This window comes from Chenopodium album, chromosome 14 (genome assembly GCF_948465745.1).
Source record: "Chenopodium album chromosome 14, dcCheAlbu1.1, whole genome shotgun sequence".
Taxonomy (NCBI): domain Eukaryota; kingdom Viridiplantae; phylum Streptophyta; class Magnoliopsida; order Caryophyllales; family Amaranthaceae; genus Chenopodium; species Chenopodium album.
Genome location: NC_137847.1, coordinates 34,756,738 through 34,773,051, shown reverse-complemented (window position 1 = coordinate 34,773,051; position 16,314 = coordinate 34,756,738).

The window sequence follows — 16,314 nt, the reverse complement described above, 5'->3', positions numbered from 1 at the left end:
ACTAACCTATGGTTGTTTCAAAATCAGAGTGCAAATCCATAATACTAATTATAATGGTTGACTGTTATTTAATTTTGCCTTTTCTGTAACAACTGTTTTTTCACAGCTTTCCCTATGGGTGTAGTGTTGTTTGTTTCTTTGATATATGGACAAGTGTCCTAGGGTATTTTGGTAGGTTGCACATTTAAGCAATGTTGGCTTCTTTGTAAATCATTTTGGATAAAAAAAATCCCTTATTGAGCCGCCATATGTTTCTCTTACAAATATTTTTAAATTTATCAAGGATGGGATTTCCACATTTGACTATGTGAGAGCTAAGTTTAATTTATCTGATTGCTTTACCAAGGAATAACTTAAAGATTCCAGTGCAAAAATGGTAATTGGGATTGGATTAGAGCATATTGTCAATCACAAATGAGTACGTGAATCTTAACCTAACATACATTTTATTTTTGAAAAGAATCTTAACCAAACACTTAATATAACATTAAGTTTTAAGTTCAATAAGGTTAAATCTCTTGGTTGATTAATTCTTAATAGATTACATGACTTAATATTTTATTTGTTGTATGAGCATGATTTTTTTAAGAGATATACTTATGATAATGTGAACTTTAGTTGCTCTTCAAAAAACCAAAGAGGCACTAGTCCAAAAAAAAAAAAAAAGACCAAAGGTGTGTATGCAATAAAAAAATAAAAAATAAAAAAGGGGCACGATTTTGATACAATTAATAATTAATAAATGTGGAAAGTGTGTATGCAATAGGGGTGAGAAAAAATTCTAGGTACCCGGAATTAGAATTGGAACCGGTTAGGAACCGGCGGGTCTGGAACCAGAATTGGACCCAGTGCTTCCAATTCCGGTTAATAAATTAAAAACCCGGTTATAACCAATTCCAATTCTCAAATTTTGGATTTGGAACCGGTTGGGTACCCGGTTACTCAATATATGCTAAATTAAAAAAAAATTAAATAATAAAAATATGTTGAATACATCTAATTTGTAAATTAAAAAAGTATTATTAGTACCTAACATAAATACAAATAGCTTAATGCATATATAAATATAAGTATTAAACGTTAAAAAAGAACCTAACTAAATAAGTATTATAATTTGTATTATATTTTAACAATTACATACATAAGTGGGTACCCGCAATCTGAACCGGCATTCGGTGGTTCCAATTCCAATTCCTAAATTTTAGGACCCGGTTGAACCAATTCCAATTCCGGTTCTGAATTTGACCTGGTTCCAACCAATTCCGGGTCCGAGTCCTAAAATTTTGACCGGGTACCCGATTTGCTCAACCCTAGTATGCAATACTTTTTTACCCCTCTTAAGCTATATGGTTTTTTTTTTCATTTTTACGAGACTCTTAGGGCCTGTTCTGATTGACTAAACTGAACTAAACTTATTGGAACTGAACTGAATTGAACTGAACTGCACTGAACTGAATATTTTATGAAAGAAAGAAATTAAGATAAGAACCGAACTGAATTGAACTGAACTGAACTGAACTTAATGGAGCTAAGCTGAGCTGAACTGAATTGAAATGAAATTAAGTTGAAGAGAACAGGCCCTTAAGGTAGTCATTTTTACGCGAATTAAGGTAGTTATTTTTTGATATGTTAAAAATTCTATTTTTTTCGGTTTTAGTTGGTTAATTTAATATCATTATCTTAATATCATTGCATATCTTTCTTTTTTTTTTTCCTTTTTGGTCAGGAAATTTAAAGGATTTCATCTATAAATCTAATGATTGAAAATCACAATAAATATATAAAATGATAAGTAAAAATAAATCATGCAAAACTAATTTTTTTTAGGTAAAATAATACTTGATCTTTCTACAAAAAAAATAAAAAAAAATAAAAAATCATAGTGATTGAGATCACAATAAATAAATAAAAACATCGCACATCAAACAATCAGAGTAAAAGTTGTTGGGTTTGAGAAGTGTGGAGAATAGTTCAAAAAGGCTACGGGGATGCATAGCTTTGGAGTTAAGCTATGGGTTGATTGCTTGATGTAAAGCAACAATGAAAAGTAGAAGCTGAATTCAAATGAGAATATCTCAAGATCTAGAAAATATATTAAGATGATTCAAGTTGGATGTGATAGCTCGTCTCAAGAACTTTCCAACGACTGGTCATAAGCTCAATTTAGTCAAGTATCGTGGGAGTTATGACCGTTTTATGAGGAGTTGTTCGCATAGTGCTGAAGTTTGACCGAACTGTTGAAAAGTTCAATCAAACCTGTCATTGAAGAAAATCAAGTGCAGCCACATACTTAATTAGATCTTCGACCGAATAACGTGTCAAGTGAAGGTGTAACATGAAAGCTCACATGGTGCTTGTGAGTAGTGAATGCACGTGGTTTTATGTGTGCGAAAGGCAAGTACGTATATAAGTGCTTGTTGAGGTGGAAGCTGTAGGGATCGGAAAGGGGTCACTACAACACCCACTATGTCACACACAAGACAATTAACTCAAATTCAATCCAATCAAACCAATTTCTCACACAACCAGTATAGCACAACTAAAACAACAATTAAGCAATAGTAAGATTTTAATAACACTAACAATAATCGGAAGAAACAACAATAATCAACACACACGGATTATACATGGAAAACCCCTTCGATGTGAAGGATAAAAACCACGGGACCATTTAAGGAGTCCACCCTAGATTCTTGATAATTGAGATTAAAATAAAGCCAAATAAGTCTACACAAGATTTAACAACCCACCAACAAAAACAAACAATAAGAGATCGAAAATTAGAGAGCAAAAGAGTAGAATTCACCCAAAAGACAGCAATTCTGTCCGAAGACAATTCTGACTAAACTAGAGCTCCAAACGGCAATCTAACTGTCCAAAATAAATCACTTTATGTCAGGAATGAACTGTCAAAGTTTGAGCACAATCCAACGGTGGAATCTCCGTAAACAGACAATTTACTGAAAGCTGTCCAAAACTATCCGAAGGAAGAAGCTCTTGTAAAAGAAACCTAACTCTCTCTCTACTTTTGTGTGTGTATGCTCAGTTATTTATTCCGATTAGTAAGATTAATTATATTAATCTCACAACTTCACCTAACTGAACCCTTCGAGTCACACCCAAGCGTGCAACCAAACTAAGGTGATGAATTAAGCCGGAGACCTTAATACGTCAAACAAGAGGAAATGCATTTCGATGTCGGATTTCGAGCTTAGAGCGTCAAAACCGAATCTCAAAAGTCGAGCTAAAATTTGGGAATTGGCGAGACGGAAAAATTCTTAAAGTAACAAGTAAAAAACCTAGCCTCGCATGGCCTAGCCACGCGAAGGCTAGGGAAGCTAGCCAAATTGGCAGCGCGCTAAGCTGGCAGAGCACCTAGCTGGATCTTTTTGGACATTTAACATTCTTTCTATGTGGGATCTTTTTGGAAAAAGTCCCACATTGAAATATGAGAAGATTTCACAAGGAAACACTCCTTATAAATACCCAAGGCATACCTTGGGAATTCCTTGTAAGAGAAAGAACTCTATAAAAGGCATCTCATATTTGAGAAAACCTTATAAGGAGATCCTCTTGCTTAGTAGTGTTAGAATCACCCTAACTGGTGATTTCGACCAAGTTTGGACGTGCGGGTGGACTCTGTTGCAGGGGTCACATTTGGGGCTCTTTCCGTTTTTAAGTCCATTTTCGTTCAAGTAAGAGCCCAGGTGAACGAAGTACGCTACAAGGGTAAGATCGTCTTTTTCTCTCTTTGTTAATTGTGTTATCAATTATGTTAATTAATATGCTTATGTTTAGTTGCATTTATTTATATGCGGTTCTTGGGGTCGGGTTTTGCTTCCACGTGGTGTTGGGCATCACGAAACCCAACATCCCTTTAAATCAAGAACATTAGTAGACAGCAAATTAAGGCTTAGATCAGGAATATGACGCACATTCTTCAATGTAAGCACGCACCCAACACTTGTCTTCACACGAATATCACCTAACCCAACAATGCTTGCTGAGCTCTGATTTCTAATCTTCACACTACCAAAGTCACCAGACTTGTAGTTTATGAAATACTCTCTCCTGGGAACACAATGGTATGAAGCTCCTGTATCTACGAGCACTTTGTGTTTGAATTATCAACATGATGACACTCACTAGTTGCACAAATCAAAGTGACCTCATCATCACTCTTAAAAGTTGTTGTTGTGGTATTTTTATCATTTTCTCTTTCTGTGAATCATTCTTCTTTCTTTGTTCCCTTTTCAAACGGAAACAATACTTCTTGATATGACCAGGCTTCTTGTAGGAGTTGCTTGTAGTCACATTTCTTCCATCATTGGATATGGACCTACTCCTTGAGTTATCACGACCTTTGGGACGCCTACTCTTGCATCTTCCTCTATTCTCAACAACAAGAGCTTGGGAATTATCAACTCCCATTTGCCTTCTTATGATTTCTTCATTGAACATGCTCTCCTTAATCACATCCAATGAAATCACACCATTCGGAGCAATGTTACTAATAGTCACAACCAAAGTTTCCGAACAATCTGGCAAAGAACTCAATAAGAACAAAACCTGCAATTCATCATCAAGAACAATATTCATAGTAGTTAACTTGTTAATAATATCTTGGAAGTCATTAACATGCTCAGAAACTGACTTTCAACCCTTCAATTTCAAATTAACAAGTTTCTTAATCAATGAAGCTTTGTTATGTGCGGTCTTCCTTTCATAAAAACTTTCAATCAAGTTTCTTCCATAAATCATATGGGTCGGACTCCTGTGACATATGGTTGAATATGCTATTATCAATCCATTGTCTAATATTCCCTAAAGTCTTCCTTTTTAACTTTACCCAATCTTTTTCATCCATTTTTTCAAGTTTTGTTGGTTTAACAATGCTACCATTAGGCCCTTTTTTTTTAGCTTCTAGGCATAACAGAGCAGGGGTCAGCAGAGCAGAGCAGAGTAGAGTAGATTTCAGGATAGCAAAGCAGAGCCGAGCAAAGCAGAGCAAATTTCGACATTATTATTAATACTATTATTAATGTTATTATTATTATTATTATTATTATTATTATTATTAAGTTCATACATCATTGATTTAGGTGAAAACAAAAATAAATGAGTACCATATTTAACATATGTTAATAGTAGAAAGATAAAAGACAACAGTTTAACATCTTCAAATTATTACAACCACATATCAAAATAGGAACATAATTAGATTAGAGTTTAACATCGTGGTGAATTAACCATCCACTTCCATATGATCGTCATTTTCATCATCTTCATTGTTGTTTTTATCTTTGTTGTTATCACCTTCATTGTCTCTTTCCGATCGATTAGCCCTCCAAATTCGGAGTGCTATATGATGTCGCATTATTAAATCTGCTGCTCCTATATTCGCATCATGATGAATGATTGGTATGCCAAGTTTATGCATCCGAATAAAATTATGTAGTGTGCAACTGGCTACAAAGCCTATAATGATTGACATTTGACTCTTTTATGACTCTTGTGGCATGTTATGTAATATCCTCCACATTTTTTTTAACTGTCCAAACGAACATTCCACCTTCATTCTTAAAGATGAATATAGCTTATTAAAATGTTCTTTTAATCCTCTAGGTTGCATTCTTCTAAGGTACTCTTACTCCCCCGATGTACAACGTCATATATCCAAGAGTATTTGAACATGCCGAGTCCGCCAAATAATATTTTCCTGAAATATATAGATTTTAGAATATTTTACACGAAATAAATTAAAATATATACTTAATACGTAATTGAAGAATTAGATTCTACCCGGAGGTGGATGGGGAAAATTAAATTTTGGGTCGCCCAAACTGTCTTTCCACACCGTGGTATTATGCACAATTCCTTCCCGACCGACATTAATAAATGTGTAAATTCTGTCAAATGAACAACAAGCCAAGACATTCCAACTTTTTTTCAATGTCGATCACAAAATGGCACACCATTGGTATCACTTACAATGGTATCGATAAGAGTTCCATCCAAAGCTCCAATAGCATCCGACAAATAATGACATTTATATATAATTGATTTTATAATAAACATCTACACTTTTGATATTGAAATGTAAACAAGAGAATTTAAATAATGAAGTTATACCTTGAAATAAGGCCAATATCTTGTACTATTAGCTACCTCTAGAGGCACCTCGGATAAGTCACGATGTGGTCTAATGATATCGAAGGACAAATTAACCAACGCTTTCAACACTTCGTTATAATACTTGCATATTAAAGAAATAGAATGCTTAAATTTGTCGGAAGCATCACGATATGAAAGTCCTTTTGCTAAAATATATAGACATATACCTACTTGTTCCGTTACTTTTACATATTTACCGTCATGTAGTAGATCTCTTTCAATCATTAAGTTCACTAGCTGAACAAACATGTTTCGATCAAGTCTTAATTGAATTTGACATTCCGTCGGAGTTTCTGTTAACAACCTATGTATAAATTAAGCTCCACTTTCCCCCCGTTCTCTTTACGGTTGCCTTGTCGGTGGGATCGTCGCTGAATCAAGATTGTCTTCTAGTGAATCGCGAAGTTCCTGTAATGCAAGAATCATGCATGGGTGTCTAATGTTTTCATCTCCCATTCTACATTAAACAAAACAAGATAATGATAAACAAGATGTCCATGTAATTAATCCCAAATAAAACAATAAACAAGACTTTTAAGTCTCGACAAACCAAATTTAAACCATAATAAAACAACACAACTAGTTCACCGAACTAAAAAGACAGCACAAAGTTTAATTGAAATAAAAGCACACATAGTGTACACAAATCAAAATCACAAATACTTCAACCAAACTTAATTCACCCGTAGTTTAACTTCCTCAGTTGTTAGAGAGAGTCCCATCTAAGTACCACCACTTGTGTTCGTCATCCTCAAGTGCCAAGAACATATTGGCAACCTCCTCATTTTCCAAGTATTTTACTGCACAAATGTAGTATTCTCGACCTCGTGCCACAACAACTCCCATTCTAGTTAGAGTTTGAACTACCTTCGAATATCTTTCCGTAGGCTTAGTAGCAATACTTTTCTCCAACAATTCAATAACATTATCAATTCTAGCTTTTCGTCTTTTTTCCTCAAAATTATCTATACTACCTTCACTTTTTCGTTTACTACTAGTGCCACCCTGAACTTGTTTGTGCACAGTCTTTGGAGGGGATACACTTTGGCGGGCGCTTGAAACATTGACATCAATATCAACATAATCACTATCAATGTTCTCGTTATCCCCTGAACCTTCTCTTGTTCTGACATCATCTTCTCCCTCTTCATCACCATCTCCAACTTCTTCGCTGCCATCATTTATAGAAAGACCAGCTACATTCTTTGACAAGTACGAAGTACCCCTTGCCATTGCTGGTGAAAAGCATCCGCCGATACCACAGCTGATGTACCTTGAAATATTTTCTCCATCAAGTTTGCGTTTTCCATCCCCTTCGTAGCTATTACTAAACTACATTTTGGAAAGTCTTGGAAAAGGAAAGTTACAAGACATTATAGTTCATCCATAGCATCATAGTAGTGAAATAAAAGTTGTAGGTACTTACTGCCAAGAACTTGTGCCATCTTTTAGTGTGGTTCTCTTTTTCGATATCAACTGTATATGTTATAGGGTATCACGCTAACCCCATCATGTTAGATAATCTATGATGAGATTTGTAATGCGTCCGCAGAACATCGTACCGATTTTCAACTTGTCGTGATATAACATGCTTATTAATGCATGCACTTAACTGTTTAGAGACACGTTCCCAATTCCACTTATTATTACCACCTGTACCTTTCTCCTGGATTAAAATTTCTAAGTACTTTGTGGAGATACGGTTATCCCAATGCATTTTCCCCATCTTGTTAGCTATCCAATTAACAAGTTACATTACCATGCATAAAATGTCATATATATATGGCAATCAAATTCATTACATGTATTGTTCAATATATGCGTTCTTTATATATATGGTAAATGAAATATGTCATATGCATGGTTCATTATATGGATTCATTATATGCATGTAATTTTGTCTAATTACAACTACATCCAATTCCAAGATAAACTAATAGTTCCAAGAAGTTCAATAATATAAATTAGCAGTGTTTTATTTTAATTCAATCTAACACACTGTCCACTGACATTAGTTCTTAAATTATTCAACCAACCATATAAACAATTCTTTAAGCAAACCTCTAATAATAAACTCACAATTTCAAATAGATTATACTCAATAATGAGTCAAGATTCAACACCTAACCCTTAGTTTTAGTATTGGTATATTATTTAATCTCAGCTAAGTTAAGAAAACTGACTTTCTATGTCTTAGACTCTAATCCACAACATGATTTTCCTCTATTATTCCACTGGACACTTGTTTTTTCCCCTGTTTCAATCACACTTCAAAGACTTTTCTACAACCTACTTTGGCCCCTTATTAAACATACTTGAGGTAATTGCAATCACATCAAAGAACTAATAATATTTATAGTTTGTTTGGAATACAACAAGCTTGTTAGCTCGGACATGAATGAAACAATTAATGGATGGGAGTAGTAGTACTTCATAATCTTGGTATGGCAAGGTGCATATGCACGATTTTGGGGGTACCTTGGACGGTTTTGGTGGTACATTCTTATATCTAATATTCCAATGGCTCTAGTAATAATTTACGGACTTGTGTGCTTCTTGCTGATCCAAAAGTCAGCCTATCAACTATCGAACATACATCATCTAAACAAAACCTACTAATATCAAATCCAACCTAACAAAAAAACATGCAATAATACATGAAGTCAAATAACACATCATTACATCAATATATCATCCAAGAATGAACTAGACAAATAATTTACATGCTCCAGGGACAATGATTCTTGTGTAAACAAGGCTGCAAATTAGCATATACTCCATATATAGAAATACTCTATAGTAGCTGAATTTCAAGATACTAAACACTTACATATAAAATTATCACAAAATTCACATAAATAATAGAATAATAAGATTGAAACAACTATCTAGTCATGCATTAGTTTGATTATTAGTAACAGAATAATAATAATAATAATAATAATAATAATAATAATAATAATAATAATAATAATAATAATAATAATAATAATAATAATAGTAGCCCCTTTATGATTATTAGTCTGATTACTCCCACAATTAGTTTGATAAACATATAGTTTGATTAAAAACTAGTCACGCATCCACAAGTATCTAGAGTTTAACATACAACGATAAACGTACAGTTGGAAGGTTTGGTAATATGTTACCTGAAGTTGAGTAGGGGGCTGCCGACGGAATTCTCTAGGCAAGAAGAGCGGCTGTATCGAAGGCACCTGGTCGGCAAGCGGCGCCGGGAGAGTACTTGGTGGCAGGTCGTCAAGCGGCGGCTACTTCAGGTGGCAGAGCTTTGGTGTTAGCGAAGGGTAATTTTTTTTTTGTTTGACTTTGAATGGCAGTGAAGTTCTTGTAGTCGTTGCTTTATATGGAGGAATTTCTTTATTTTTTATTTAATTTTTTTTCCACTTTTAAGACAATTGTATGGGTAATTGGGGACAATATTATGAATTGGTTTTGGCAACATTTGACCACAAAGATATTGGTTGAAGCTTGTGATTAAATGCACCGTACAGTTGGGGATATTAATGCAGCTTTTAGATTTGATTAGTAATTAATCCTATTTCCTTTTTTCTTTAAATAAAAAAGGTTGACATATTAGTAAAATATATTCCTTTTAAAAAAACTAATTGGGTAATTTCCTAATTGGGGATATTAATGTATAGGTTTTGGAAACAGTTGACCACCAAGTTGTTTATTGATCCTTTTGAGTAAATAGGGTTGTTGGAAAGAACATATTTTTCAGCTTTTTTATTCTTTTCATATCATTGGTTATACTTATTAAATAAAATTATGTATTTAGTATTATTATTAAATATTAAGTATTGCTTTTCAAAAGAAAATATATTAAGTATTACTATTCCCTAAAAAATATATTAACTGTTTGTTATTATTATTCTCAGCAAATACTGCAAATTGTTATTATTTTTCTTTCAAAAAAAAAATTATTATTAATTATTATTATTATTTATTTTTTTTGAAATAATTGTTATAATTATTAGAAATTATTAACTAATAATATTGTTACATATTAATTCTTAATACTTTGAATTATTAATTATTATTATTATTGGTAATTATTATTATAAATTATTATTGTGAATAATAAATATTAATTATTATTAATAGTTTTAATTATTATAATTATTTTTAACATTAATAATTATTTAAAATAATAAATTATTATCATCGCTACAATATTAATTATTATTATTATTGAAGATTAATTATTATTATTGTTATTATTAATTATTATTTGAAAATAGAGCACAACAGAGCACAATAGAGCAGAGCAGAGCAGAGTAGATTTGATCTGAGCAGAGCAGGGTTCAACAGAGTAGAGCAGAGCAGCTCTAAAGAACGGGGCCTTAGTCTTTGTGGTTGTTTTTATCGGTTCATGTAAGTCTTTACAATGCAACAAATCTTCCATCACAGGTCTCTGAATTGAATAATTATTTGATGTCAATTTAACCATCGAACTACCACTAGTCGACTCCATACTGTGACAAATTAAATTCCGGCTTTGATACCAAGTTGTAGGGATTGGAAAGGGGTCACTACGACACCCACTATGTCACACACAAGATAATCAACTAAAATTCAATCAAATCAAACCAATTTCTCGGACAACCAATATAGCACAACCAAAACAGCAATTAAGCAGTAGTAAAAGTATAATAACACCAACAATTATTAGAAGAAACAACAATAATCAACACACATAGATTATACGTTGAAAATTCCTTCGATGTGAAGGATTAAAAACCACGGGACTGTTTCAGGAGTCCACCCTAGCTTCTCTTATTGATAGTTGATGGTAAAATAAACCCAAATCAGTCTACACAAGATTTAACAACCCAAAAACAACAACACTATAAGAGATCGAAAATTAGAGAGCAAAAGAGTAGAATTCACCCATGAGACAGTAGTTCTGCCCGAAGATAGTTATGACCAAATTAGAGATCAAAACAACGATCCAACTATCCAAAATGAAGCCCTTGATGTCAAGAGTAAGCTGTCAAAATTTGAGCACGATCTAACGGTGAAATCTCTAGAAATAGACGATGTACTGAAAGCTATCCAAAAAGATCCGAAGGAGGAAGCTCTTGTAAAAGAACCCTAAATCTCTCTATACTTTTGTGTGTGTATGCTCAGCTACTTGCTGCTTACTTGGGCACCTGTTGTTAGCCACAAGATATCTCATCTAAAACTTCCAAGAGAAGCTACAAAAGTCATCGCAAAAGCTTCTAAAAGAAGCCGCAACTTAAATTCTTAAATTAGACTTAATTCAAGCTAGTAAAATGTAATAAAAATGGACCAAGTAAATGGAAAAAAATAAGATACATTTTACTTCAATTGGGCTGGACCCATAACAGAATCATGGTAAAAGTGTTCCATCAACAAAAGGAAAAGGCCTAAAGGCTTGTGTTTGTCATGGAGGGTGAGTTCTTGTTGAGTGCGATTGGAATGCTTGGAGAACTAGGAAAATTCCTTAGATAACATGATGTTTATCAAAGTTAGTGTAGACTTTGATGTTTGCTTCCTTGGTTGAGAGGAGGTGTCATTTCCTTAGTGTAGAGGAAATGGGTGCGTTGTCGGGGTTAGTTGAGATCTCGATGTTTGCATTGCCTTCTTGATGTGTAGAAGGTTGTGTGTTTGGGTTGGAGTAGACTCTAGGTTTTTCTTACTTGGTGTAAAGAAAGTGGTGCTTTCTTGGTTGAGAGAAAGTTGTTTTATCAAGATTGGTGTTAATCTTGATGATTAGTATCCTTGGTGAAGAGGAAATGATATTTCCTTGGTGAGGAGGAAATGGTTGTGTCGAATTTGATGTAGACTTCGGTGGTGTTCCTTGATGAAGAGGACTTGTATTGCACACATGAGCATTGTGTGTGGAATGCAAATGGAGCAAAGGATGTTTTGTTCGCGTGGGAGCATGATGAGTTGTTTCGAGAGCAAAGATGAATTCCTTTGACTTGTGTGTTGCTTTGGAAAGTGTTGTGTTTGGTTTAGAGCACGGTAAAAGTGCTTGGTGAATAATGCAACGTCCTTCGGTTGTGTGATGTGTTTGTTGTCAAGGTTGGTGAAGACCTTGATGTCACTTACTTAGCTAAGAGAAAGTGGGTTTGTTTTCTTGGTGCAGAGAAAACGGATCTTTGCTATGGTGATTAGCAAAGATGTCAATGACAATGGTTGGCTCATTGTGTTGGTGTGATCTCGTGATGATAAGTCGATTTCCAGGTTGGGAGATTGTAAGGCTTATGTAGAGATGTTGGAGCACAATAGAGAAGCCATGAGAGTATATGTGTAGTGTGTTTGTTTTCACACTTGAACCTATCTCTAGGTGGGAGATTTTGGGTTTGAGAAGTGTGGAGAACGGTTCAAGAAGGCTAATGGGGTGCATAGCTTTGGAGTTAAGCTATGGATTGATTGCTTGATGCAAAGAAACAATGAAAAGTAGAAGTTAACTTCAAATGATAATATCTCAAGATCTAGAAATGATATTGAGATGATTCAAGTTAGAGGTGATAACTCGTCTCAAGAGCTTTCCAACGACTGGTTATAAGCTTGATTTGGGTAAGAATCGAGGGAGTTATGGCCGTTTTACGAAGAGTTGGTCGCATTGTGCAGGAGTTTGATCGAACTGTTGAAAAGTTCGGTCGAACTTGTCCTTGAAGAAAATAGAGTGCAGCCACTTACTTAATTGGATGATCGACTTAACCTCTTAGAGGTTCGATCGAACCACCCCCGGTTTGACTGAATTCGATCGAACTGGTTGCCCATGTTCCAGCGATGTGATTTCTTTTATTTCCCTCGGGATGTAATCTTAGCCATTGATCTTCCTTGTAATTTTGCACTATCAGGGCCGTCCCAACCTTTTTGGAGGCCCTGTGCGAGAATAGAGTTTAAAATTGGTACATGAATTTCTCTACTAGGTTTATTTTTATACCAAAAAGTAAATCATTGTTTTTTTCCCGCCCTTAAAAAAAACAAGTTTATAAATGTTGAAGGGTTTAGTCATTTACTATGATAGAAAATGAAACAGATTAATGGTTGTGAAAATTCAATAGGCGTTGTGTAATACCCCGTTATTTTTTAAGCCGTTTACTAATTACTAACTATGGATTTTTCCGAAATATTTTATTATATAAAAATAGTTATATGATTTTACGAAGATAATTTTATAATTATACTTTATAAAGGTTTTAATTATACGAGTCGAGTTAAAATGTTCTTACTCGAAAATCGGATTTTAAATTGATTCTTGAGTCAAGAAACTTTGTTTTCGGGTCAAACTACAAATTCATTCCTTAAGCCCAAAAAAAAATACATATTTGTAGTACACTAGTACTACACAAAACCTATACTCCAATCTTCCCGTTTTATAAAATTAGTATGTACTACAAAAAAAAAATGACGAAGCTATGTCGGCAAGGAGGGAACTACCCATCCACTTGCCTCCTTCATTGATGATGAAGGTTGAAATAGTACCAAAATATTGCTATAAATAGCCATGGGAACATATCACTACTTCACTTCATTTCCTTCTCTAAGTTCCTTTTCTCACCTTCCTTCTCCTAATAGTTTCTCTCTCCTCCGCACCACCACTTGGCCGTGCACCACTAGCCACCCATCACTTGGACGACGACCCTCCGCCGCCTGTTGCCTAGCTGTCACCCACAACAACCTTCTCCTTCCTCCCCTGTTCTTTCTCTTCATACGTGCACTTGCTTCATCAAAAAGATCAAGTTGGTCTTTGTTCTTGGTAATCATAAAAAGTACATTGAACTCTTTCTCTGATATGGCCTAATGTGGCTCCATAAACTCCTTTATTGTTATCTTATTATTTTTCTTAACTATCATTATTACTATATACTAGCTACTACTACTTACATACTACTACTTACGTATTATTATTATTATTATTAGTATTATTATTACTACTATTACTATTACTACTACTACTACTACTATTATTATTATTACGAAGTATTATTATGACTACTACTACTGCTGCTACATATCACTACTACTACTACTGCTGCTGCTGCTACTACTACTGCTATATACTACTCGTACTACATACTCCAAGCCACCACAATTATTATTATTATTATTATTATTATTATTATTATTATTATTATTATTATTATTATTATTATTATTATTATTATTACCTTTAATGGATTATTAAAGGTTGACTTATAAAAGTAATTCTTAAATTTATAAAAGGGTTGTTTGCACAACTAGTAAAGTCAGTAGTCTAAGTCCTTGTGTCTATGGGTTGAAAAGATTTTATTACGATTATTGGTTTGTTGTAGGAAGAATTTGGAGTTCGTAAGTAGGGATTCCGTACTTGTGTGCAAAGATTAAGGTACATACACGTGGCTAGATCTTTTATAAAGTAACTTTTATATGCAACGTGATTTACATGTGAAGTGATTTCGAACCATGTTTGAATTATTAGAAATATATATTTCGGTGAAATATGTTTTAATTGTTTGATCTTAAATGTTTAAATATTTTAAATGGTTGATTATAAACTTGTAGTGATATTCAAGATGTTTAAAAAGAAAGTTTTATTGTTTAAATTATCCCGAGTATGGGATATTGGAAGGTTTACTTATGAAATTCATTTACTGGATATTTGGATTTATGACTCCCACTATGTGGAGATAAAATTGAAGACTGTGGGCTATGTATGACCTAGTCGTTCCCCTTGATAGCACTATATAAAGGAATTACTAGTTTGGGGGGTGAGCACACTTAGGTGGAAAAATTATTTACAAAAATGAGGCTTGGACCCATATTCTATTCCATCCGGAACTATCTTTGAAAGATGTCGATTGTGGAAATTTTTTTTATGAGTGGTTTGAATAAAGTATGATTTATCTAAGTCGGATCTTTCGAAAGCGTGTTTAATTACTAAATTGATTTTACATGTCTAGCATTTGTATGTATTTAGTGTTTAGGGTAAAAATACCCCCTACACGTGGTCTAATCCATTAGTGACACGTGCCCAATCAAAGGGCGACACGTGTCCCTATGGGAAGATGACACGTGTCAAGCTCAAGAAGAGCACCTGAAATGAGAGAAAAGGGCCTTCTTACATAAGGAGGCCCAAATCCCGAGAAAGCCGCAAAACGGCACTCACCCCTAGACACGTGTCGCTACTTGATTGTGCCACCAACCAAATCACGTCATTCTAGGGTAATAACCCTAAAGGGCACAATTCCCCACCCCTATAAATACCCCAATCATTTATGATGGGAGGGATGGATTGAGACATAACAGCAAACAGAGCATTAAATAGCTCCAACTTCTCTCTACTTTCTCTCTACTTTCTCTCTCTAGCCTTTCCATTTTCAGGCTACTAACTTAACCGTCGAAGGCGAATATTCCGTCACAAGAATATTTGTGTTTAGCAGGTGTCCGAGTCTCGTTGCCAGCAGAAGCGTGACCAGTATCCCAAAGGATTCCAAAAAACCCCGAAATATTTGGCGCCGTCTGTGGGGATACTCCTCCGTAATGGCAATAGATGGTCAGACACCTAATGCTGGCCCTAGCCCTGGTCAGGACAACCATGTAGAAGACATAGCTACAATAATTAATTTTACTGATCCTCTGGTCGCCTCATTCCATGAGGCCGAGGATCCTCAAGTTACTGCTGCCTCCCTAAACGTCGCTTAGAATAAACTTCGAAAGGAGTTTGAGAGTAAAAGGCCATCTACCTCCAGACAGCCGTCTAGAAGGGAGGAAGGTGGCGCTCCAAGGAAAAATCAGAGCAAGGCAACCAATGCTGTGGATGCTGGGAACACCCCATTCCGGGGACCGCATGGAAGATCTCCCAGGGTGCCGTGGACGAATCTGTCCGGGCTCCTTGAGAAAACGCAGTCGGCTGGGGGTAGACCAGACAACCTCAAAGGGAAGATCCTGAGCAGTCTCGGCGCTGGAGGGACGTAGGGGAGTACATCCGGCACAAGCAACGAGAACGGGAAGCCTATTCGGACACGACCTCTACTCCCATAATGCCGGATAAATTCTCTAACCACTCTCTTCCCCAACATACCAACTCGGCCAGGACAAGCAGGAGTCAAGTCGTTCGTGCTCCAACTCCCATTCCAGTTCAACCGTTCTAGTATCGAA